General features: G+C 53.3%; 1 long non-coding RNA gene across 1 annotated transcript in view; it reads left to right on the forward strand.

Moving 5' to 3' along the window:
* The window catches only part of LOC131816507 (uncharacterized), a 30,002-nt gene extending 10,458 nt beyond the window's left edge, over window positions 1–19,544 (forward strand). Inside the window, exon 3 of the long non-coding RNA XR_009348084.1 lies at window positions 19,315–19,544. This is a non-coding gene — a long non-coding RNA (uncharacterized LOC131816507). The remainder of the gene's footprint in view (window positions 1–19,314) is intronic.
* Window positions 19,545–25,967: the final 6,423 nt, after the last annotated feature.

Raw genomic sequence — 25,967 nt, forward strand, 5'->3', positions numbered from 1 at the left:
TCTTTTTTTCCAACAAGCCCAAGAAGTCAGTCTCCCTCAATCCCCAGAGAGTCCCTTCCCGAGCAGCCTCTATCCCCGGTCCTTCAGGACAGACTGTGTGCTCCTCCAGCTTTGCCCGTGGGAAGACGGAGTCAAATCTCCTAGACCAGAAAGGGCCTGACTGGCCTAAAGTTGTGCAGTGGGGGTGGGGAACCAGGATGTAGCAGGCATCCATGGGCAGAGATGTTCTGGGTCTTTCATCTTAAGTGGTTTCTGATCTGTCTGGCTGAGCCATTGCCTAGAGCCACTCCTGTTTAACAGTCCTGTAGACTCCCAGGCTGGGCTATTGCAGGAGTAAATCACCCGGGCCTGACTTAGCCCCCACCCAGTCCCAGCCCCCCAGGACACATAGCCCCCTGGTCTCCATGGCAACAGGGCCATCTGTTTCACACAGCATCCCAGGCCAGGAGAAGTTCATTCTGTCCCAACTCTGCTAAGTTATCCGTTGTGTAGGAAGAAGAGGGAGAAAGGAGCCTCAGGGGAGGAGGGCGGGCTTTGTGGTTCCTTGTGATTGCATTTAGAACAAGGCAGCCTGTTAGAGCTGGAAGAGCCCTTAGAGGGCCACTGGCCCAACACCCTCACTTTATATACAGAAACTGGCTTGAGAGAGGAAACGAGTAGTTAGGGACAAAGCTGGGGCTAGCGGGTAACCAATAAACATTTGCTAAATGAATGAATCACAGAATCAAAGAGTTGGAGGCAGGCAACAGATTATGCCAAAATTCTCATCCAGTGCATGCAAGTGTCCAGAAATTATACTCTACAACAGATGGTCCAAACTGGGCTTGAATGCTTGATCTGTGCTCGATCACTACCTTAACTGCTTCCATTACTGGACGCTTTGAATAGAGAAAGCTTCTACATACTGAGAGGACGCCTGAGTGCCTGTCAGTTTACCCATGGGTTGTGATTCTGTCCTTGGAGTCCCCAAGATTCCAGTCCTTCGCAGGTGTTGTCTTGTTGGACTAGCTCTGGGCAGGGGTGGGTGGGGGATGGGGAGTGGGGGATGTCTGAGAAGGATTCTTCATCTTCTAGGGGTCTCGGGGGTGAAGTAATTGACCGGAGGTTGAGTGAGAGCTAGGTAAGAGTACCCTGGCCCTTGGGTGGGGGCAGTTGTCTTTTATCTCCTCTGGGTGCTTCCCATTTTCCTCCCATCAGGTGGGCTGGCCCAGCCCTTTTCTTGTCTGTGCCATCTGTGGGGTTAGTTTCTGAGCTGCCTTGGCTCCCCTCCTGCCTGCCCTGGCCTCCCAGGGACCTACTGTCTCTGTAAGGCAAGAAAGCAGCCCCCTCCCCCTCCCCAGCCCAACCTCAGGGCCAGGTCTTGTGAATGGGTGGAGATGGTGTCAGATCCCAAGTCCCCAGCCCAGCCCCTCCCGCCAGAAGCCCCTGGCCCCAGCTGCCAGCAGCCTCCCTGATCCCAGGTGTGGAGGCTGAGGACATGCCAAAGGGCCAGGGGTCTCTCACCTTCCTGCTGTAGATGCTCTGTTGTGTGATTTGGTGGGAACTATAATCTCCTCCCAACATTTCTATTTCCCTTCTCAGTGTCCCTAGTGTCTTGTATTTCTCACAAGAAGCTCCACGTGGGGAAGGGTTTGAGCGGGTGGGCTTCCGGTCACAGTTCCATAAGGGGGTCGCCTTGGGAGATGGGGACAAAGGAATGAGTGTTGGGGGCAGAAGGCAGAGTTAGGGCTGAGAAAGGGGCAGCAGAAGGTGATTTGGGGAGTAGCACCTCTGTCCTCTCTTCCCACACATCTTAAATTCTGCCCCTCCTTCCCATCTTCCAATTAGGCTAAGAAGCTCAGAAGGGTAACAGAGCGTCCTTCCTGGACCTCAAAATAAGCCGAAAGCCTTCACGTGGATTGATAACTGGATTCCCTCCGCCTTAACTGGGAGCTTGCTTTCCACCACAGGGGGCAGTGGTTTAGCCAATCAGTGCAGGCATGCAAATGAGAGACTCCCGAGTAGCCATTTCCCTGGCCATTCATAGGCCAGACTTACACCCTCAGCTCTATGATTGGTCCATCACAAGACTGAGCTTGGGAGTTCAGGCTGTTCTTTTCTTGAATAACTGGACCAGTGGGCAGGGGAGGGAACACGAGAGTAGATAATTAGAACACACACGCGCCCGCGCACACACACACACACACACACACACCTCTCTCTCTCTCTCTTTCAGTTTACTTTGAAATGCGTTATATCACAATTTTACTTCCCGTTTGACTTCAAATAATGCAACCGTTAGTTAACTTCTGTTAGATGGTGTGGGGCATTGGGAGAAGGTTGGGAAGGGCAGACAGGGACAAACATGGGATGAATATGGTAGCTGCCACTGCCACCCCTACCCAGTAACACCTACCCACATTATATCCTGTCTCCCTTCTGATTGGTGTCAGATCCCTCTGTGGCCCCCTCCCTCAGATGTGTTCACTGAGACCGCTCCACCATTTAGCACCAGGGCCTCGGGTGCGCCCTGAGTGGGGCTCTGTGTGTACAGACCAGACATGAAGATGGATTGCTCCCCGCAATAAATATCGACTGATTCATAAATCTGGTTGCCAGATTCAATCAAAGTCGCTGCCTGCATAATCCAGGAGCGTAAGATGCCAGCTAATTCTGTGCAGGGCCTGCTGATTCCCAGCGGAAGATGTTGTATGAACGTCAATGTCTCTCAGCTCCGTGCAACCTGGAGGCTGTGTGCGGGGGCTGGGGAGAGCACATTTTCCCAGCCGAGGGGCAAGTGGTGAAGACAGAGTGAGCCAGGGGGCAGAAGGTTCCACAGGGCAGGACTACCACCGCTTTTCTCTCACCATCCCCTAGGCTCCTCCTCTCGAGCCTGTCACGACAGCAACCGCTGTCAGCCTGAACCTAGGGAATGCTGAACATCTGGACGAAAAGCACAACCAGCCAGCCCATCACTCAGATATTTCTAAATACCCAGAGCTTTGTACTGAAAACAAAAAACAAAAAAACAAAAAAACACCCCACCTTGACGATGATGATTTTTCACTTTTCATCCAGATGCTGGATGTCAGGTAAATACAGCCTTGGGGGCCCTTAATTGCTCTTTCCTAGAACCCCTCTTGTTGATGTGGGGCCCCACAGCCCTGTGAGGGATTTAATAAGAGGGAGAAGCCAGTTGCTCTTGCTGGCACATTTTTTTTTCAGGTGCTTTGAGGCGGATTCTTCTTGCACTGGGGTTGGCTGTGTGGCTGGTGCGGCTGGGGTTGTTGGAGGGGGAGATAGAGGAGACCGCCCCATCTGCCCTCCATCACCCCTCCAGCATTTGGACCCAGCCTCCGCTCACCTTCGCCCTCTCTCATTCTCTCGTGAGGCATCCTTTCATTCTCTTGCTTTGTGCAGCCCTTCTGCTCTTGTTCTCTTCTGAGCTCAGAGTCAGTAATCCAAACTGCTCTCCCCTCCCCAGCCTATCACGGAGTGACTCCAAGAAACTAGCCCTGCCCTGCCCAACCCTGGACGAAGCTGGGTTTCCTGTGCTCCTGATGGAGGAGACGCAGGGCCAGGAGGGTACAGGAGCTGGGCGTGGCCAGGCCAGGGGCTTGGGTGGGGGTGGGGGGGCTGCAGTAGGTACACCTGCTAAGAAGGCGGGCTAGGCTGCCGGACCCTCTGGGCTCTCATCCCAGCTCTGCTACCAGCTCTGTGGCCTCAGGAGGTCCCCCGACCCTCAGTGTTCTCATCTGGAAGACAGGGGTAGTAATAGTGCCTGCCTCACAGGATCGTCGTGGGGTGAAGTCAGTCAGTGTGTGAATGAGCCGGGGCAGTGACTGGAACAGGACACACAGTCCGGCGTTGGTGGGGACTTCTGTCCCGGGCTGGGTCTTTGCCACCCCTATTCTACCAAGAGTGTGGAGCATCCAGAGGGCGCAGGTCCCTGGCTGGTATACACGAGTGTGCAAACGTCCGTCAGAAATAGTCTCCGTCATGCTCCTGTGTGATGTCCATAACGACTGCAGGCAAGGGGCAGAGGGCAGGCCTGGGTCGAATGTTCCAACCGTTTGGAGAGTCAGGGAAGATCTGATGGGGAGAGGGAGGATGGCCTCTGCTGGGTCCCTGGAGGATGAGTCGTTATGATCGGTGTGGGAGGACACTTGGCGGGAGGGCACTAGCGTGAGCAAAGGTACAGAGACAGGAAAGCGCAGGGTCTGGAGAACAGAGGATGAGAAAGGGAGCTCAGCTGGAAAGGGAAGGTGGTGCTGAATTATGGAGGCCCTAGAAAGCTCCGTGAAGGACTGTGCCTGATCCCATAGGCCTCGAGAGCCGTCGAAGGCTGTGCAGCAGGGGAGGAAATCAGAGCTGCATGGTAATATGGTCTCTGCGGTGGAGATGTGGCGGCAGGAGAGAAGGGGGCAAGACTGCCTTGGGGGTGGGGTGCCCTGGCCCTGAGCGAGGGGCTGTGGAATGGAGTGGACAGCGACCCGACGTAAAGTGAAGGGCGGGTTCCGGAGAGCTGACACATCCCGCCAGGAGAAGTAGGGTGTGAGCAGCAGGGTGGGACACACCACGAATTTTGTGGTAGTTACTCAGTTTCCCTCCGGGGAAGGGCACAGCGGCCTCCCTCAGGAGGTAGGTCATGGGATTTGGGACAGAACCCTCCTAAATCCAGAGAACATTAGAGCTGGAGACACCCAGAGAGACAATGTGGTGCAGCCCTTGGATGAGGTCTCCAGAGGGTGGAGGGCAAGGGGTTAGGAGGGGCCCCCTGCTGCTCCCACCCCCGCCTGGCCACTTCAGTCCCATTCAAAGCTAGCCAGGTCCTCAGAGGCGGCCGGCTGGAGCTGCCTGCCAGACACCAGTGAGGCACGCAGGAGGGCAAGGTCAGAGCAGTGCTGGCCCCCCTCCCAAGAGCCCGCGCTGCAGCAGGAGGGGGATGGGTGCTTCCAAGTCCACGCATGTGATCCATGCAGCAAGAACTCCAGCAGCATGAGGTGCCGCCGTGTTCCAGCAACTGTGAGATATTCTCGGCAACTTGTGCTCTCCCGCTCACCCCCTCTGCTTTCCCGTCAGTCTCTGGCTGCCTGTTGACTCTGCATATCTTTTTCTAAATTTTCCCCTCTCCTTTCCCTCCCTCGCACTCACACCCTCCGTGGCTTCTAGGGACCCTCCTGATGGAACAGCTGCTTGTGCTGCAGTGGGAACAAATGGGCGGTCCTAATGGTCATGATCCTTGGGACCACGCAGCGAAAATGTCCTGCCTGGGTTGGCCTGGCTCCCGCCGCCCTCACTCCCACACTTGCTTGCGGCTGGGTGGGTTTACAGGTGCATGGTTGTGATATCCTCCCGTCGCTTCCGAACATGGACCCAGACTGTGTCCCAGGTGGTGCTGGCTCCCACCTTCAGAAGGCGAAAGACCCGGGGAGGGTGCACATGTGTGCCAGGCAGGATGAGACGCTCCAGGGATAAAACAAGCTGGACGAAATCCATGCTCTCCCAGACAAACACATCCATGCATTAGGACAAAATATATTGTACTAGATGGCCAGAGGTATTAAGGAGAAAAGACGAGGAAGGGGGGTTAGGTCATAGTGGGGCTGACTTGCAATTCTAACTGATGTTGCTGGGGGAGGGGGCTCTCTGAGAGGATGATATGTGAGTCAAGACTGGAAGAAAGTGAACCAGCCATGTGATGTCTAGAGGAAGTGCAGGCGGAGGGAACCGCAGTTGCAAAGGCCCAGAGGCAGGACTGAGCATGTGGTGTGTGAGGAATGGGGAGGTGGCCCATGAGACTGGGGAGGGGCGAGCAGCCTGGACTAAAGTAGGACGTAAGGTCATTGAGGTTAGAGGGCCTGGGTCATACAGGTCCCTGGCAGCCAGCACAGGACTGTGGGCTTTTCCTCTGGCTGAGCTCTGATCCCTGGGGGAATCCTCCTCAGACCCAAGCCCTGCAGGAGTGCAGCTTCCATGTTCTCTGGCAAGAGCCTCCTCCTCTGCCCCTTTTCCCTCCACCTATCCAGAACTTTCTGGAATGGGGGGGGGGGAGGTCCTTCCGTGCTCCTGGTGCAGTATGTGCGTTTCCATCTAGTCTCCATGCCTGTTCTGGGGGCGTCCAGGTGCCTTGGCCTTGGCACAGCTGGGCCATGCACACAGGCAGGGCGAGACTCTGCAGGGAGAGAAGAAAGGCCAGATCCCAGGCAAGTGTCTGATCTGCGGGTGCCGCGGGCTGGGGTCCACCTTGGCCGGAAGCAAGGTTAGCTGTCTGCCGGCTTGCTCAGACCTAGCACTTGTGACCAACAGTGTTGTTTTTCAGTGGATGAGATGACCACCCCCCCCCAGCCCTACTCTGACCCTCTCCACCTCTCCACAAGCTTCCCAGCTTGTGGGATTTTCAAAAAATAGTATTGGGGGGAGCGTGGGCTCTGAGGCCGGACAGCTTGCAGTTCTAGGTCTCCCACTTGCCTGTGATCTTGAACAAGTGGCTCAGTTTCTCTGTGCCTTAGTTTCTTCATCTGTAGAGTGGGCAGAGTGGAATGGTGCCGCTGTGGGAGGGCTGGATATGACAATCGTGCCTGGCACAGAGCAAGTCCTCACTGGGGGGGTTGGGGGAATAGAGGCACCAGAGCCACTATTGCTCAGTGCCCAAGGTCCTGCTTGGTGCGCCAGGGGGCTCTGGAGGTGGCTGTGGTTCTCACACTGCGGGTTACCCCAGGACTGTCCTCATATTCGTGCTGCTCTCTGTGCAGCTTCTGCCTTCTCTCAGGTGCCACTTGCTGGTCCTATTACCTCCTGCTTTTCTCTTTAAGTGCATGGTTTGTGCATGTTATAAAAAATGGGGGGACGCCTGGGTGGCTCAGTTGGTTAAGCAGCTGCCTTCGGCTCAGGTCATGATCCCAGCGTCCTGGGATCGAGTCCCATATCGGGCTCCTTGCTCCGCAGGGAGCCTGCTTCTCCGTCTGACTCTGCCTTCCACTCTGTCTGCCTGTGCTCGCTCTCGCTCGCTCTCTCTGACAAATAAATAAAATCTTTGAAAAGAAAAAAAAAATGGGGGCACCTGGGTGGCTCAGTGGGTTAAAGCCTCTGCCTTCGGCTCAGGTCATGATCCCAGGGTCCTGGGATTGAGCCCCACATCGGGCTCTCTGCTCAGCGAGAAGCCTGCTTCCTCCTCTCTCTCTGCCTGCCTCTCTGCCTACTTGTGATCTCTGTCCGTCAAATAAATAAATAAAATCTTAAAAAAAAAAATGACCCTCTGCAGGAGAGGGAGGAGAGAGAAAGCCACACAAGGGACCTTAGGAAATGTGGGTTCTCACCCTTCCTGTGCTGTGTGGCCTTGGACGGGTCACCTCTCCTCCCTGGGTCCTGAGCAATCATTTCTGTGAAAGCTCCAGCTTGGCCCAGAGGATCAGGGGGTCCCTCTGGCCGGGAAAAAAAATCTATTCTGAGGATCAAAAAATGAATCAAACCCAGGTTCTAGTGCCAAAGTTGAAAGCCTCTCATCCGTGAAAAGAGGGTTTAAATTACCCTGTGTTTAAAAAAGAAGAGAGAGGGGGAAAAAAAAATTAATGGGGCTTAGAATGGAAAGTCTGAGTGCAACCTGCTTTGTGGGCAAAGAGGGTTGGGGGGGAGGGTTATTATCTTTAGCATCTGAGCTTTTGGAATCTGTTATCTCTGATTTAAAAAGTGTTGCAGGTGTGGGGAGGGTGTGGGGGAGTTCCAGATTAGGTGTTAGACGGGAAACAGGTAGGCCTCAGAGTGGGAAACAGGGGAAGATGCAGGTGGGGGACAGCTGGAGGAATCGGGCCAAATATGGCTGGTCTGAGGGTTGGGGGTGGCTCGGAGGCTGGACTGGTGAGAAATTTTCTCAGTCTAGAGAAGGAGTAAGTTTTGCTGAGGAAAAGCCTTGCAAATGGCTTTTGCCAGTGAGGCAGCCTCCGCTCAGAATTTGCATCTGCTTCCTCTTGTAGAATTTGCTTGAACATCAGTGCCAGCCACTGGGGTCAAAATGAGGACTGGCACAAAAGATGTTGTGCCCAGTGCAATTTGGGGCCAGGCAGGACCGAACCAGGCTATGTCGGGAAGAGCCGGAGCAGGCCAGGAGTGAGTTTTTGGCCGTGGCCATGGTGTCAGAGGTGGGGGTGTATGGGGCCATCTCAAGTGATTGGGGGACCAGGGTTGTCAACTAACTGGAGGACTGGAGGAATCAGGTCACTGGGTGCGGACCACGAAGGACAAAGATTTGTCGGCAGGGTGTTCCAGGCCAAGGGATGGCATGACGCAAGGACTGGAGGCGGGCAAGTGTAGGTCTGTTGGAGGAACAGGAGGTGGCCCGATGTCAGCTATAGTTTCTAGGCCCATTGCTCATTCTAGAGACCCAGGATCCTCTGACAGTCCAGTCTTATGTCTAGGGAACTCTGGCTCTTATTGGCACAGCTGATTGGATTACGGTATGCTGAGCCAAGCAGAGAGCCCTGCTCCTGGGAATTGGGAATTTGGACTCAGAGCTAGTCAGATGGATGGTGGGGAGGTGAGCGGGCAGGAAGCCCATCATGGCGGCAGAGATTGGGGGCAGACCAGGTAAAGCCGCCTGCCAGCCTAGGGCTATGGGGCCCTGAGTAAGCAGAAAAAGCCGGTGTGTAATGAAGAGCAGGAGAGGATAGTAGAGAGAGGACGGAGGCTGATATGACCCTGGAGACCCTATCCAAGGTGTCCTGTTCTGCTTCCATGAAACTCCCTTGAGTTAGTTAGTACCAGTGGGTTTATGTTCCTGGCACCAGCAAGCCCTGGGGGGGCGGGGGGCGGCTCTGGCTTGCTATAGGATGGCGCATGTGTGCCGGGGAGGGGGCAGGTGTTAGAGAGGAGTCCGAGGCATGGGGACCAGGTTGGGCAGGGTTTGGAACGGTGTGCTTCCAGATCACATGTAACTCTGTGGGTTGTATGCAGACGGAGGGTCGCTGAAGTTTTCGAGTGCCTCGGAAGCCCAGATGTAGTGGAAGGGAAGGGGGCAGATGGAGCCTGAAGTGAAGGCTCTGAGGGTTCCCAGACGGAAGGCCTCAAGGGCAGGAGGCAGCTCAGAGGGTTGCTGGATGCTCCTTGCAAGGGCCCGGGCCCAGGTCCCCAGTGGATGTAGGAGGCACCTTCTGTCAGATTCCCTAGCATGCTCCCTATCCCCAGGACCGGCAGTCTTGAGGAACCTGTCCCGGAATCCCCACACCCAGGAACCCCAGCCATCCACAGATTCATGCCTGCATGGCCCAGCCCACAAAAACAGGGGCCCTCCAGCTCCCAGCACAGTGGTATTAAAAGAGCCCGGCGTTTGGATCCTGACAGATCTGGGTTCCTATTCTGGCTCATACTTAAGAGCTGTGTGACTTTGAGCAAATCTCTTATCCTCTCTGAGCTGCAGGGACCTCATCTGTAAGTCGCGATCGATAATTCTGCCACCTAGAGTTGTTCTGAAGATTAAATGAAGCACAAATGTAAGAGGCCCAGTGGGTGTCCAGCACGTGGTGTGTACCCCGAATTCCCTTCCCTCCGCCTTCCTCCTTCAGGAGGTAGGGTTGGTCCCGTCTGTCTACACTGCTGTAATCGCTGTGCTGCAGGGTCCAAGAAGGTCTTCCCTCTTCAATGATGAGGGTGCGCCTGGTACTTCCTGAGTGTTTAATATGTGCTTGCTAAATAAAAGAATGCATGTAGAAATGATTCCTAGAGATGCCGTACCTGGAATCTGGAGGTTACTACCTCTTCACCTAACTCTTCCTTCTCTCCACCGTGAGCGTCCAGTGTATAGAGTTGGTTCTCTGCTCGGTCTGGGGAGACCAGTCTGCTGTCTGCTATAAGCTGGCAGTCCCCGGGGGCTAGACCCAGCTTCTAGATCCTTCTTATCTCCCTGTCCAGTGGCCTCTCCCACTGGTGTCTGGGTACCCTGTCCCCCCTGCTCCCTGCCCTGTCTCCACCCCAGACTTGGCTGAGGCCTCCTGCTTCCCTGAAGCTGGGTCCCTCTGAGGCTGTGAGTGGCCCAAAATTTAAATCCCACCCTATAACTTGACATTAGTCTTGCTGTCTCTGATATCCTGTCCTTTCCTCTTCTGCCCCTCAACCCTCTCTCAGTGATAACCACTGTTCAGAGCATGACAGGTGTTCCTCCAGACCTTTTTCTTTACATAGCTTAAAATCTTTCCCTTAACATAAAATCCAAACTCCATACTGTAGATGACAAAACCTTTTCTGAGCCGGCCTCTGCTTTCCTCTCTGACCTCACCCTCTGCTCCCTTCCTCCTCTCCCTCCATCATGCACATACCAGGCTTCTACCTGGCTTCTAAACACTAAATAAACTCCTTCCCACCTCAGGGCCTTTGCACAGGCTGTTCTGTCTGCCAGGAACAATCTTGGCCTTATGGTCACATAACCAGCTCCTCATACTTAAGTTTCCAAAAAATGCTACCTTCTTGGAGAATTCTTCTCTAGCGACACTCCTTATTATTATTATTATTTTTTTCCACAACGTGTATTATTGTTTAAAATTAGAAACTGCTGATTTACTCCTCTTGGGTCCATCTCTCCCTCTGGAATGATGTAAGTTCCACGAGGGTGGGACCTTATTTTTTCTTTTTCTTTTCTTTTCTTTTCTTTCTTTCTTTCTTTCTTTTCTTTTTTTTTTTTTTTGCTACCCTGTGTTCCCTAGTAGCTAGATGAGAAACAGCACACAATGGTCCGGTGAATATCTGTTAAAGGAATGAATCCTTCCGTGTGTGTGTGTGTGTGTGTGTGTTTCTGTGTCTGTGTCTGTGTGTCTGTGTGTGTGTAGTTTATTTAACTAAAGTGGGAACACCCTGTAGGATTTTTTTTTTTTTTTTTTAACTTGCATCTTTCACTCAGCCGTGGGGCAGGGCTGTCTTCTTCCTTCAGAATTCACTGTCAGTTTATCTGCCTGTTACTGTTAGTCTGAGAGCTCCCAAGGCAGGGCTCGCCCAGGGAGGAGAGGAGGTCTGCCTGTAGTATCTTCTGGATCTGGCTTTAGTCCTGCCTCAGGCTGGCTCCTTGGCCCCAGGCAAGTTCCCTGGAAGCTTCTTTTGTCTAAGCTGGGATCCCCACGGGTCCCACTTTGCTTTCCGGCCCCTGAGGTTGAGTGTCAGCCTGTGCTCCAGGCCCGGCCCAGCTGGCTCAAGGATACACCACCCGTAAACCAACCTAGGGTTTTAGCTGAATCTGTGGCACCAGGCTCTGGCTGTAAACCCAGAAGGTGGCCCTACTCTTTGCCCCCACAGCTCTGGCCTCCCACCTCTGTCTCCTGGGAAGCAGAAAGGCTGTCCCTGAGGAGGCCAGATAGCCCTGAGCAGCCAGCCTGGCCCGCTCTGCAGCATCTGCCCCTCTGCTGGGAAAGAAAAGAACAAAAACAAACCTTGCTGTCATCATGCAATTAAGTGGAAATCAAATAATCCCAAGAACAGAAAAGCCAATTAATAAAGGAGCAATGAAAACTAACAGAACCATGGGGGCTGCAGGGAAATGTTGCACAAACACAGACCCGGACGCTGGAGCGCGTCTGGAGACGACCGGGCTCTGGGCTGTGGCTGGGATGGGTGCGCAGTCTGAAGGTGCCCTGCTGCGGGGGATCCCCTTGGGCACAGCACAGCCCAAGGGACTGCCCAACTTGCTGAGGAGACGTGGTCTCTGTCCTGGAGGTTAAGAATTCGAGTTTATTAAGTGACTGTTATATGTCAGACCCAGTGCAAGGTATTTGTACATAACCTTAATTCCCCAAAGTTATGATGCTCAACTTGACCATCTCGCTTGGCATAAAACTCAATGTGCTCCCTCCTGCGGCTGGCACGTCCTACTCACTGAGGTCCCCATTGCCTCTCCAAAGTCCTCACCTACAGTTTGCTTCCTTCTACCATCTTGGTTTCCCTCATGCTCTTTAAGCACTGCAGGCACGCTCGCGCCTCAGGGCCTTTGCACTTACTGTTTCTGCCTGCCGGGAACCTGCTTCCCCTGGACACTCACAGGCCTTGATCCACTCACTTCATTTTGCTCAAGTGTCACCTCACCCTAGAGGCTTTTCTTGACCGTTTTTCCTAAAATAACACCCTACCCTACCCTTCAGTCCTCAGCCCCTTTCCCTGCTAACTTTCCTGCATAACAGTTATCCCCACCACCTGACCTTTTGTATGTTGATTCGGTTCTTTCCCCTCTCCTTCCTACTAGAACAGAGGGTTGGAGGGAGGACAAACCCTTGCTTTATCTCCAGCTTAGACCAGCCTAGAGGGGGTATTTTTCGCATAGGTATTGCATGAATGAGACCCGTGAGGCACAGGGAGGTGGAGTTACTTGCCTAGCTCCAGCCCAGCATTAAGTGGCAGACCTCACCTGCTAGCCTAGACCTTTTTGCCCTCATTACGCGGCGTTCCAGGCTTCTGTGGCGGCTGGCAGGATGTAGACGGACAGCAGCCTCCCCAAGATGCTTGCATCCTAACCCCTGGAATGATGACCATGTTAGATGGCAGCAAAGGGCAAGTAAGGCTGCAGATGGAATTGTTCGTTCTTGGCTAAGCTTACGACGAGGCAGCACAGTGCCGCGTTATGCACGTGGGCCTAGAGTAATCACAAGGGCCTTTTGACATGGAAGGGAAGGGCAGAAGAGGCAGGGGGGATGTGATGGCAAAGGCAGGAGTGAAATGACAATGGGAGGGCTCCGCTGGCCCTCCACGCCATAAGCCAGGGATCTTCCGGGGGCCTCTAGCGCCTCCAAGAAGGAACCCAGACCTGTGACATGTTGGTGTCAACCCAGTGAGACCCGTTTCAGACTTCTGACCTCCAGCACTGTAGAATATTAAATCTGTATTGGTTAAGTCACCAAGTATGTGGTCATTCGTTATGGCAGTCACAGGAAACTAATACACATCATGTCTGGAAGCTGCCTGGTCTCAGGGCAGGAGCTTGAGCAGAGGGGGTGGCTGGGCCTGGGGACTGCTCAGCACGCAGGGTGGCGTCTGGGGGAAGGGGCTGGCCTCTGGGCTGGGCTGGAGGGGAGAGCTGGGGGGAGGCAGGCAGGAGGAGGTCTCAAGCCTGTGCCCTTGGCCTGGTGACTGCGGTGGGGGCTGGGGTGGAGAGATTTTTCCAGAGCACTGTGAAGCCATGCCCCGGACCCCCATGCCCCGGACCCCCAGTCCCTCGGTCACTGCAGGCACTCTGTCCTGAATCCTCCCTCTCCATGCTTGCCTTTGGCTCACAATGAAGCCCACACATACCCCGGTGGGTACCAAATGCAGTGGACCTCTGCCCCTCTGCCTCTGAGTGAGTGGACAGTGACAGAGGTCCAAATTCCTTACCTGGAATTCAGGGAGCCTACAGTCCCTGAAAACTGAGCTGTTTCTCGAAACTCATTTGGTGACAGATTTGATTTGAGTTGACATGAGACTATGAACACCGAGTTTACTTATTTTGCTTGATGTGAAGCATCACAAGTCTCACTGCAGACACGTTAATGTATCTGATGATGGGGTGCACCTCTGGAGGCTTTATCAAATAAACATTTTATGCACCAAATTACTTTTAAAACATCTGGTTCCCAGGGTTTTTGAAAACCATTTGGACTCATTGCTTCCATGCTATGGGGTTGAAAGGAAGCAGTCTTCTTCGGGCTCTTGGGATGCTGTGGGCACTCGACAGATGCTCAGATGACCCCTGGAAGGAGGCAGTAGTGTTCTCATTCTACACGTCAGAAAACAGAGGCTCAGACAGGTTAAGTAACTTTCTCGGGGGTGTCTAGCTGCTAAGAAACAGAGCGGCACTCAAACACAAAATTCCTGGGCTTATTCACTCTACAAGTCACTGAATTAGAATGTCCACCATCAGGGGACTCGTTCTTCCAAGAGTCAATCCAGGGTAAATTCTATCCCATGACTTCTGTCCTGTGCATCCTCCACTTTGGTCCTACTGGACCTGGGACTCAGAGGAAGGCTGGCTGGAGTTCTCAGTTCCTCCTTTCTGATCAGGTAGAGGTTGGGAACCCCTAACTTCCACATTCCTGGATGACCTGTGTGCAGAGAGCTCTTGAATGCGTGGTCAACCATGACCCTCCTCCCCACCCTACCCCGGCCATTGACAGTGGCAGGCTCCTGCTTCATCACAGCTGTAGCTGGGAGTGGGTTGGGGGTTGGCGTTCAAGCCCTCTTTGCTATCTGAAGTCTGTGTGACTTCTAGGTTCATAGAGTCGGGGAACTGTGGGGTGCTTGGGGGTTAGAAAGGGCTGGCTGGAGGTGCCTTGGCACCACTGGACCACCTGGGGCCATTGGGGGGCATGTCTTATGAAGCCAGGGTCCCCAGTGAGGCCCTCTGGCGCGATGGCAACAATGTGCGGTAGGAATGGAAGGCCTGCTGGCAGTGGGCGGTTCAAGGAGCCTGAGCAGCCCACGCGTGGATCACCCCTGAAGAGTCAGGGGAGATGGGGTTGTCTTGTACCCAACAACACTCAGAGTGTCCCCATCGGAGCTCAGGAGCCCAGTGGCCAGAGTGGAGTAGAGGCAGGAAGGACTAGGGAATAAACTGGATGCTCCAGTCAGAGTCCACGAGGATCTCGGTTGACTGGAGCAAACACCAGAACTGAACAAGGTGAGGTTTAACAGGGACAAAGGGGGCATCCCGCTATGGGTGTCCCAAGAGCCAAGACAGGGCCCAGCAGCAGGAGGGATGGTGACCTGGGGGCTTTAACAGATAGACAGCAGACAGCAGGCAGCAGTGAGTCTTTTGGGGGAAGGTATAGCTATCCAGGCAGATGTTCTCCTAGGCTCTGCTGATGCAAGAGCCAAGATGAGGGGCCAGAGGGTTCTTCTGGGGCCAAGTCCAGTTCCTAGTGGAAGATTCAGGAAGGATATTGACAAAGCAGGATGTCCACATCCACGGGTAGCCCTGGTGTGTGTGGGGGGGTCTGGACCTGGCACTACACGTCGGGGTTTAGAGTTAGGGATGAAAAACTTCCTGGGGGGCACTGGCCTCTGTCCGGTTTTAGACAGCAGTGACCAAGAATGCCTTAGACTAAAGGCTGTAGGGCATGGGAAAGCAGGAGGGCCAGGGCTAGAGACAAACAAAGCACATTGTGAACTGTTAGGAATACCAGGCTCAGGCATCTGTGGGGATGAAGATGCCCTCTGTGGGTGGATGGGCTGGCTCAGGGCAGGGCAATGGCCCTGGTGCCCTCGGGGTGTCCCTCTCAGTTCCCCCCCAGGGCATGGCTGTGAGCGCTGAGCCAGGAAGAGAGGAGCATAGTGGGGAGTGGGGTGAGGAGCCCGGGGAGAGCTCTGTCGGAGACAGACTGGCAGCCTCAGCTGGCTCCCAGGCCCTGGGAGGGAAGGAGGCGGGCAGGGGCCTAGCGGAGCGCACTCTCCCTTTTAATTACCCCCTCAGCCTAATTGGTCTCCCAGCCTCCCCTCCCTCTTCGAGGAAGAGGCCTTTGTTTGCCGCCTGCATGTTTACCAAGCAAATGGTTTTTAAAAGCTTTCGTAGACACAGAGAACCCATTTAGGAGGCTCAGCGGATAAAATTATTTATAGAGATGAATGGTGATCGTTCTTGTGCCTTTAGGAAATCAGGAGCCATATGCCCAGGCAGGCGGGGCCGGGGCGCCTCCGCTCGGCTCCCCGCTGGCCACACTGGCCACACTGGCCCCGCGCCTCCCCTGCGCTGCTGGACTGTCTCCTGGCCCCGGTCCGTTCTATGTCCTCCGCATCTTGTCTGTTTCCTTTCCACGCCTCTGCTCTCCTGGCTCACCTTTCCCCCTCTTCCCCAGTCCACTAGCCCCTGCTTCCCCTGGCGGGCTTCCTCAGCTCTCTGTTTGCTTTTTTTTTTTTTTTTTTTAAGATTTTTTATTTATTGGACAGACGGAAATCACAAGTAGGCAGAGAGAGAGGAGGAAGCAGGCTCCCTGCTGAGCAGAGAGCCCGATGTGGGGCTCCATCCCAGGACCCTGGGATCTCCTGACCTGAGCCGAAGAGTCTCCTGACTCTTCGACCTGAGCCGAAGGCAGACACGTTAACCCACTGAGCCACCAAGGCGCCCCTCTCTGTTTGCTTTTGCCCAGGTGTCTCTACCCCTCTCTGTGTTCTCGGCCTCCCTGCATCTCTGGCTGACCTTTCTCTGCTTTTATCTTTGTAAGCCTGCAGCTCTGTCTCTATCTCTGTCTCTCTCTCTGTCCTCCATCTTTGTCTCTCCTCCATCTCTGTCTCTCTCTATATCTCCACTGTCTCTGTCTCTATCTCTCCTCCATCTCTGTCTCTATTGCTCCTCTCTCTCTCTCTGTTCCCCCTCGATCTCTCTGTCCATTTGGTGCTGTCTCTCTGTCATTTCTCTCTCCCCCATGTCTTGGTCTCGGCCCCTCTTTCTTTTCCCCTCTATCCCTCTCTCTCCCGCTATACCCCGGGTGCTTTGTCTGGCCCACGACACTGGGCTGCAGGCAGTGGGGGTGAGTCCCTCTCTGAGAGGGTCTCCTAGGCCGTTGTGACGCCCTGTGAGTGGCGGGGGGCGGGGGGAGGTGGCTCTGGAATGAGTTGGGCCTGCCTGCCTTAGCTGAGGCAAGTACCTCCTGGCCACATGTGTCTGGGGCCTTGAGTGGGGGCCCTCTGTTCCCCCCTGCAGAAATAAGGCCCACAGTAGAAAAGCTTGCCTCCCAGGGTCACCCAGCAGATGAGGAGGGGACTAGAGAGAGGCGAGATTGAGAGCCAGATCACTCCCCAAGTTCTCACTTGTCCTTAGGCTCAGACTCACTGGGACGGTGTGTGTGTGGGGGGGTAAAGTCCAAGGGGGCATGGGAGGCTCTCAGGGGTCAAGGATTCCAGGGGAGCTCTTGAGACCTGGGCAGAACTTTGTGAAATTTCTCTAAGATCTGATCCACCGAGGCCTACTGCAGATAGGCTCCTGTCTACCTGCTAAGCCTACCAAGTGCACCCCAGTCCTTCCCTGTAGTCTGATGGGGTACCTCAGGGTTGGGAAACCCTACTGTGAGTCTGCTAGTCTGCCTTTAGGCAGCTGTGCCTGAGAAAGCATCATCTCTTCCCTGAGCCACTCCTAGCTGGGGACCATGTGTCTGGAGATAGAGAGGGGTCAAGCCTCCTGCTTTGGGAGGGCCTGGTGCGAGGGGGGAGATGTAGCCTCCATGCATGTGGCAGCCTTGTGGTATCCCAGAAAACAGTGGTCTTTGGAGAATGGGGACAGGCTTGGCTCCAGTGCTGATTAATGTGTCACTAACCGTGTGCCCTGGACTGGTCACTTGGCCCTTGAAAGCCTGGTTTCTTCCTCTAAAAGATAATCTGGGGATACTACATCTCAGGGTTGATGGCAGTATGACTTGGCGATTAAAGCCCAAACTTGGGGTGGGAAATCACCGAAAAACCCAGGTCCTAAGTCATATTTTCCCCTTCTTCTTAGCTGTGTGATATTAGGCAAGTTACTTAACCTCTCTGAGCCACAGTTTCTTTCTCTATAAAATGGTGATAAAAATAGTCTCTTTCACCATAGAGTCATCGTGAGCACAGTTCAATAAGATCTTGTATGCACAGTCTTGGCTTGGACAAGTTATTTAACCTCTTTGGGCCTCAGTTTCCTAATGTGTACATTGGAGATAATAACAGCACTCACCTTCCATGGTGGTGAGGGGGATAAATGAAATAGCAGGTGGAAAGCCACTGGACCACTGTCAGGGACGGAGTAGGCATCAAGCAGAGGCTCTCCTGTTGTTACTAGCACAATGCCAGGCCCGCAGGAGGAGGTGGTCCCATCCCGGCCCCTCCCCCTACGGTCCTGGCTTCCTCTGTCTTCCGACACCCTTTCTCTGGGAGTTCCCCCTTTATCCCTGTCCTGTCTGCTATGACTGGAAAGAGGGGAAGCAGGGGGGCTGTGGTCTCCTGGGACAATCTCTGTCCACATTCCTATTCATCCATCCATCCATCTGTGAACTTGCAGCTGGAGCCTCCAAAAAGCTCTTTAATGAGCCCCTCTGGGGGCTTTCAGATCACCTGTTTCCCAGGAGGCCTATGTACTGCTCCCAGCGGGCTGGTGCAGCCCCGAGGAGGTGGGGTGGGAATAGGGTAGAGCATCTTGAGCGGAAGCCCCTTGGTGCAGGACCTCTTGCCCCCCTTGCTCCCCAGCAGGAGTACCTGGCGTTCCAAAGCCAGCGTTGGGAGCAGTGTGCTACCTGCATGGCCCTTCGCTACACCATGGTGGACACAGCAAACTGGGCTCAGGGCTCCTGGGATTTGGGTGGCTGGGCCTCTGTGGTCATCCTTATTGTTCTGCCTGATCTGCTCTTTAGATGGTCCTGCCCGTCTTCCTCCCTGTGAAACTGAGGAGGGGAATTCAAATCTGGGTTAGGGGGGCTCGCAATTCTGGTTTTCTGACTTTGTACTTGAACTTACATTTAGAGACACTTTGTATCTCCTTATCATCTGGACCTCAATTAGCCGGTTTATAGGATGGAATTAACAACTCTGACCCCACTTAGCCTTTTATGGGGGGGTAGATTAATAATTAATAACCACACTGATGCCTGCCAGCATTTATTCCGAGTTCAGTGTGTGCTGGGCACTGTGCTAGGGCTTTCCGGCATGGTCCTATTTACTGCTCGCGACCTTATGGGGCAGGGGCTGTTATGGTCCCCATTCTCCATGTGGCAAAGCAGACAGTGAAGCCCTTGGCCCAAGGTCACACAGCAAGCACCCTGTGGAGGAGCAGGGGCTCCAGCCTCGCTTTGTCTGATGTGCTTCTGGTACACCTACCACTGAACCACACGGGGGACTCTAAAGACTCAGGAACTTTGGTGGGGAAGGGTGCCAATTTCCAATCTGGGGAAGGAGACCCCACTGTAAGGACATCTTCCCAGGGGATGCTGTGGTGTCAAGGCAGGCAGCTGCCCTGGAGTCTGGAGAGTTTTGCCTCCCACAGGAGGATCTTTGGCTAGGCTTGCTTGGGCGGGGTGTGGTGGGAACATAAGGTCTCTCTGGATCCTTAAGTCCCTACCTGATGCTGGGGGCAGCTGGAACATGAATGACAGCAGAGCAGAGGTCTAGGGAAGTTGAGAGAGACCCAAAAGGGGAGCGCTCCTGGTTGGCTCTGCACTCAGAACACTTTGCACATAGCAGGGGCTTAATTACTGTAGCTCAAATGACAGAGGGGTCCAGCATAAAGATCCTGAGCTCACGCCCTGTTTTCCAGAGCCCTCTTCTGTGAAGCCCACGTTCTGGGCATGACTGAGAAGAGGGAGGTCCCTTTCTGCTCAGAATGTGGGGCTGGGGCCTCTCCTCAGGACGGAACCTGATGTCTTTCCATGTTTCTGTTAGCAACAACGTTGTGCAACAGTTGTTGGGAGAGATCACTGGAAGTCCCCCACCGCCTTGGCCATGCCATATGAGCAGCACCGGGACCGGTCAGACAAGTGGGGGCGCACCGTGCCCCGAGCCCCCCGCCTTCCCAGTTTCCAGATGAGTAACTGCCAGCCGTCTTGGGAGTATTCAAGGATAATTTATTTTGAAAAAGTACCATCATGACTCTCACACAGAAATAAAGTGAACACGTGTCAAGATTGTATTTAACTCATTAATTAGTGAGGGACCCCGTGAGATGTTACAACCTGTTCAAAGGAGAATTCGAAGTACCTCTCATATATAGTCAAATAAGGTATGCTGGAATGAATTTACAAATAGCTGCAAAAACTGGCAAGTCTAGTCAGTATCCACAGAACAACAATCGGTTGCATGCCTCCGAAAGCAATTTGCATTTCTATGAGCAAGAATTATTTACCTGATGATCACTTGGGATGTGAATGACAGCAGGGCAGGGGGCCAGAGAAGAAGATCAGAAGGGCCCCGTGGTGGTAATGGGCTGCCTCCTTGCACTTGGCCGGCCCACTCCCCCGTGGGCAGGCATCATCTGCAGGGGCTGTGCGGGGCCCACCTGTGCACAACCTGGAAGCAGGCGGAGCTGAGGGGCCCCTCTGAGACCTGCATTTCACCTGCTGGTGAGCAGTTTGGGGCCGGAGCACTCCACCAGGAAGAGCCGAACAGTGCCGGTGACCCTACCCCTGGAGGTGCCCTCTGCATTATGGACAGAGCACATTTGAGGCGATGGGGCCAGCTGAGGGAAGGCCGGCTGCGGGAGGAGGTGGAGAGAGGAGGAGGGGCTCTGGTGGGGACAGAAGGTTGGGGAGGGAAAGTTTGCAGGGAGAGAGGGAGAAAAGCTGAGAGGTGGTTTGATGAGGAAACAGAAGTGTCAGCCTGGAAGCCTGGGGCTGAGGTCCCACCCAGGGCCCTGGTGTTGGTGGGGGGAGCCTTTCTCTGGTTGAAGGGGTGACGTAAGATGGTAAGATCAGCAGGGCCACGGTAATTCTGACTTCTCTGTGGGTCTGGTGATACTTAGGAGCGTGCTGTTCCCCAGACCTGCCGCCTCCTTCCACGCCTCTGTGCCTTTGTCCATGCTGTTTCCTTTGCTTGGAAGGCTGCTCTCTCTTGTCCACCGGCCTGAGTCCTATTCCCTGGCAGGGCCCGTCCTTGTCAGAAAGTCACCTTTCTTTAGCATTCCAGACTCTCCCAGGCGTCATCAACTCCTCGTCCCTCGGCCATGCCGCGTTACTAGGGTGTAGGTAAAGAACAAGGGACTTGAGATCAGACACACTGGGGCTCAACTCCGGCTCTGCCATTTAGACTGTGCTACCTCCAACAAGGCTAGCCTCTCTGAGCTTCAGTGTTCCTGTGTCTGAAAATGGGACCATTTCATTCCAGTAATGGCACCCACCTGTCAGTGTGGTGATGTTTTGGAGGATCATGCTTGGAAATCCCCCAGCCCCATCCCTGGCTAGAGCCCGCGAGCTGCTCATATACACCTGTAAGACGGAGCACGGCCCTCAGGTCACTGCGGTTGGTCATGACCATATGCCCCACCAGGCTGGGCTGTGTCTCATCTACTTGTGTGCCCCCCTGCCGGGTCCAGTGTCTGGACCTTAGCAGGCTCGCAGTGAATCCCAGTTGGGTACAGTGATTTTGGAAATAAATGGCAGAAGTGGAGCAACAGGGAAGGACTGAGAGGAGAAGAGGCCCAGCTGGGCAAGGTGTGGAGGTCTGAGCTGCCAAGAGGAGCTGCCAGGGACAGCAATAATTAGCTTGGGAGGGAGGGGTATGGGCCCAGCTAAGGCTGGCTGCCGGTAGGAAAGCTGGCATCTGGCTGGGGACTTATCTCCCAGGGCAGGAGCCCTCTGGATTTTCTCCAGGACACTGAACAGCCCCCTGGACGTGCCCAAGGATGGATGGAGACGAGGGTGTGGGTAAGAACCGATCCTTGGCTTTCTTGCAGGGAAAGAAAAGAAAACTTGGTGGCCAGCTAGGAGATGATCTCACCATTCTCCCTGAGATGGAGACCAGGGCAGGAAGGGGTGAAGCACTTACTGGCTGCTTTCCTCAGGCTGCCTCATAGGAACTAAAGCTCAGAGACAGGCAGTTACTTGCTTAAGGTTACGCAGCAAGTTGATCCATTCCATTTCATGATCGCATTTTACAACCGCAGAATGGTGGGAGGAAGGAAGGACAGAGCAGGTTCTTTCCATTGGACAGATGAGAAAATGAGCTCTTGGAAGAGGCAGGCACAAGCCTGGGACCAAGAATGAGTCAGCAGCGGAGCAGTGAACTTGAGCTCGGGACCCCGGTCTCCTGTTTGGAACAGGAGGCTGTCCCTGGGTCTTGGCAGGGCTTTGTTCCACTTATAATCAAGTTTTGGACCCCAGAGCTCGGTGATGGGACGGTGAGAGGCTCTCCTGTCAGGGCTCAGGCAGGGGCACCTCACCCCACTGGCAACTGGCTTGGCAGAGTCCCAGGCTCCCAGGCTGCCCTGGAAACGGAGGGGCCAGGGGCTGCCAGGTTTGTTGGCAGTGTGGCGGCCCCACCCTGGGAATGGGGAGAAGATGGGATTTGGGAAGCGGCGTTGGGCGGTGCTCCAGCGTCCTGACTCTGCTCCTGGCAGTGCCCACTTGGATCCCAGCTGCTCTGGGCCCTGTCCTCCTGCCACATAGGGTCCATCCTGCCAGCTGATTCCAAGCCTGGATGCTGCCTAGAAAAGCCACCTCTTCCCTACCCTTCACTACATCATAGAGGGGGAACCCATTCATCCCATCCCATGGTTGGGGGGCAGGGAACTCAGGGGCCCTGAGCCTCCAGCCTGCCTCTGCCCCTATCACTCCCTGTTCTGGCTGCCTGTCCGCTCTGCCAGGCTATGCAGAGGCTCAAAGGGCAGGTGGGTGGGGGGTCAACTCCCCTTCCATGGGGATCCTGGGCCTCCCAAACAAAGGTGGGAAGATGGGGGGTCAGGCAAACACAAACATGTACTAACAGTCTGTGTGTGCCTGTAGACATCATTAATCCTCCCGAAGACCCTATAAATTAACTGTCCTTGTTCCGATTGTACAGACAGGGAAACAGACGCAGCCAGACGCCAATGCACCTGCACAAAGTCATAGCTCGGGGGTGGTGGGCTCATCTCTCATGGAGGAGGCCTTTGGAGCTGGGCCTGGCTGAACAGGTAAGGACATCTTCAGGCAGAAGAAAGAGCCAGAAGGCGCTGGGGGTGCAGCAGTAAGGCTGCAATGTCCATCTAGAAAGTTTGGGCTGCATCCTGTAGGCGTTATCCGTTGGGAACGTGACTATTTGATTGAGGTCTGTCTCTCTTCCCAAGCTGTAAGCTCGTTGAGGGTCAAGGGCTTGTCTATTTATTTCTCCTTCCCAGACTTGGCACACCATAGATACTCAGTACATCTTTGTCCGTCGAATGAGAAGGGCCTGTCTGAGTCCTGCGCCCAGGACCTCTTGCTCTGCCCCTCCCTTCACCACGCTCCCACCCACCTTGAGCTTCCCGCCCCTGGGCCCTTCGTATGGGATTTTTCTGCTGCTTCTGAGGCGGCCAGAGGGCCAGAGGATCCTTCCCTCTGGGCTGAGTCACACCACCCAGCCAGGGTCCTGGGCTCCGGTGGGGTGGCGGTGGGGGGGGGGGGGCTGGGGTGGGAGGAGGCTCTCCTGCAGCTTTGGTCTCTCTTCTGTCCCGCCTGGGCCCACCCATGCCTACCATCTGTGGGGGCCTTGGGCAACGGTGCAAAGGGAGACCCACACACCACACGTCTAAATCCCTAAATGTCACTGAGACAGCCACCTGACAGGCAAACATACCTGCGTAATGACAAAATTGCAGAGAATGTATGAGGCTACGGCGGTAAACTACCGAACAATTTGATGATGCCTATGCACATCCTGGAGTCCTGTTGGTGGGCTGCTGTCTGGATGAGTAATAAAATAAAAACATGTGAGGAAGCCGGACGCCAACGAGTAGGAGACACAGGATTCTGTTCATGTGAGGTTCAAGAACAGGCAGGCTGCGTCTATGGTTACAGAAATCAGAACATCTGTGGCTTCTGGGAAATGGGTTTCAGGGAGAAGGAATATGACGGACCTGTCTGGGGTTGTCTTCTATCTAGAGGGGGGTGTTGGGAGAATAGGGGTAAACACCGAGCCAGACTCATCCAGCTGGGTACTTCCAATGAGGCCGTCACACCGTACGTCAATTACACCTCAAACACAGTAACAGAAAACCCCGTAACATCAGAATCATGAGAAATTTAGATCTTAGGATTAAAAATCATAAAAATAGCTGTGAGCAATGCTTAAACTGTCACATATTTACTCCACAAAATTTATTTCTCTTGCCATGATGTCATCAAAATCACCAATTTTGTTGTTATAATTAGGATATTTGTATAATTCGTGTTCTATTTACAGGAATGATCTAAGGCAACCTTGCCCGGTAGAAATAACATGAGCTGAAGATGGGAGTCACATTTGTAATTTTCTAGCAGCCACATTTTAAAACGTGAAAATAAACTGATGAAATTCATTTTGATAATATATGTTATTTAATCCAAGGCATCCAGAATGTTTATTACAACAAGTAGTTGATATAAAAAATTACTGACAGGGGCTCCGGGTGGCTCAGTGAGTTAAAGCCTCTGCCTTCAGCTCAGGTCATGATCCCAGAACCCTGGGGTCGATCCCCAAATCAGGCTCTCTGCTCCGCAGGGAGTCTGCTTCCTCCTCTCTGTCTGCCTGCCTCCCTGCCTATGTATCAAATAAATAAATAAAATCTTAAAAAAAAATTGCTGACATTATTTTGTGCTCTTTTTTCTTACTAGATCTCTCTCTGGAATTTTGTGTGTATTTTATACTTAGAGTATATCTCAGTTCGAACTGGTTATATTTTATGGGCACCTGAGGGGCTCAGCAGGTTAGCGGTCTGCCTTCGGGTTAGATTGTGATCTCCCAGTCCTGGAATGAGCCATGCATCAGGCTTCCTGCTCAGCAAGGAGTCTGGTTCTCTCTCCCTTAGTGCTTCTCCCCACCACTCATTCTCTCTCTCTCAAATAAATAATATCTTAAAAAAAAAACTGGTCACATTTCAAGTGTTCAATTATTGTATAGAGAGTGGCTACTGTCTAGGACAGCTCCGCTAAAGGATGAAAAAAAAAATCACATGCAATCTTATTCCAAGTGTACAAAATTTGAATATACTTTCATTTAAATATTTAAGTCCAACTGATAGAAAAAAATTCAAAAATTAAATTTTGTTCATGTTTTTTAAAAAGCACGCAAAATGATTGATTTAAATCAAAAGATGGATTACCTATTGTGATTATATATTATAATTAACGAATATCAAAAATTTAAATCAAAATTGTTTACATAGTGAGGAAATTTTATTTTAATTTTTTGGAAAAGATATTTATCATTCAATTATTTTGGAAGGTTTTACTTATTTATTTGACAGACAGAGATCACAAGCAGGCAGAACAGCAGGCAGAGAGAGGGGGAAGCAGGCTCCCTGCTGAGCAGAGAGCCCGATGTGGGGCTCGATCCCAGGACCCTGAAACCATGACCTGGGCTGAAGGCAGAGATTTTAACCCACTGAGCCACCCAGGCGCCCCTCATTCAATAATTTTATAAAAAATTTTCATAAGAAAATGGCATTAACTCTTCCATTTTTTTGGTTAATGTAATGAATCAGTATCGTGCTTTTTACATCTCGACCTGCCTATAGACCATATGATTAATTTGACTTGCTCCACGTAACAGAATGTTCCTTAGATGCTGTGTCAACTGTAGCAAATACTACAGGTAATAACTCGGTAATTGTGAGCACTTCCAGGAGCATTAATTGGAGCAGTCAGATAGCTAGAAAAGGACACTCGGCATTACTTGGAAGCGATATTTGTTTTTCAAGGATCTGTTGCATTCATGCTATCTAAAAGTGAGGATGTTCGAAGAGCTAATTAATTCTTCTTCTTGGTTACCTAAGGGTTTCCGCAGCTCCGTGCTTTCTCCACGCTCCCCGTTCCATCAAGTGGAGCATGATGGCAGCGGGGCAGCAGGTCCCAGAAAGCTTGGCAGGTTTCTGACTGGTGTTGTTTCTTTTGGAAATCTGCAGCAAACGACATGGATGGGGAGATGCATGTCCCTGAGGCCCTCACTGGGTAATCATGAGGGCGGGCGCTTAGGATCATGGGTCGTCTGATGCCGGCCCTGAGCGTATTCTTCCTGAGTGGCAAGCGATGCCCTTGTGTTCTTTATGGGGCGAACTCATATGTAGTGAGTTCCAGCAGCTGCTGCCTGGTGTTATAATAAAGTGGTCGCGCAGTCACCCCCGTTTGCTCGGGGACTGTCTGGGGCCGCTTTTGAGCTGCATGGGAGTGACCACACTGCATGGCCGCAGGCCTGAAATAGTTGCTACCTGGAGCTTTAAGATAATTTGTCGACCCAGGGCAGAGTCTTGCCTCGGTCTGAGTGGTTCTTCTCCTTGGGGCTCCTTGAGCTGAGACCTTCTATGCTGTCCAGAGTCTGGACAGACTTCTGCTGTGGTTGCAAGCCCCTTAAAGGAAGAGATCAAGGGGACCAGGGAGGTCCCCCCAAAG

Source organism: Mustela lutreola, chromosome 15, assembly GCF_030435805.1.
Source record: "Mustela lutreola isolate mMusLut2 chromosome 15, mMusLut2.pri, whole genome shotgun sequence".
Lineage (NCBI taxonomy): Eukaryota > Metazoa > Chordata > Mammalia > Carnivora > Mustelidae > Mustela > Mustela lutreola.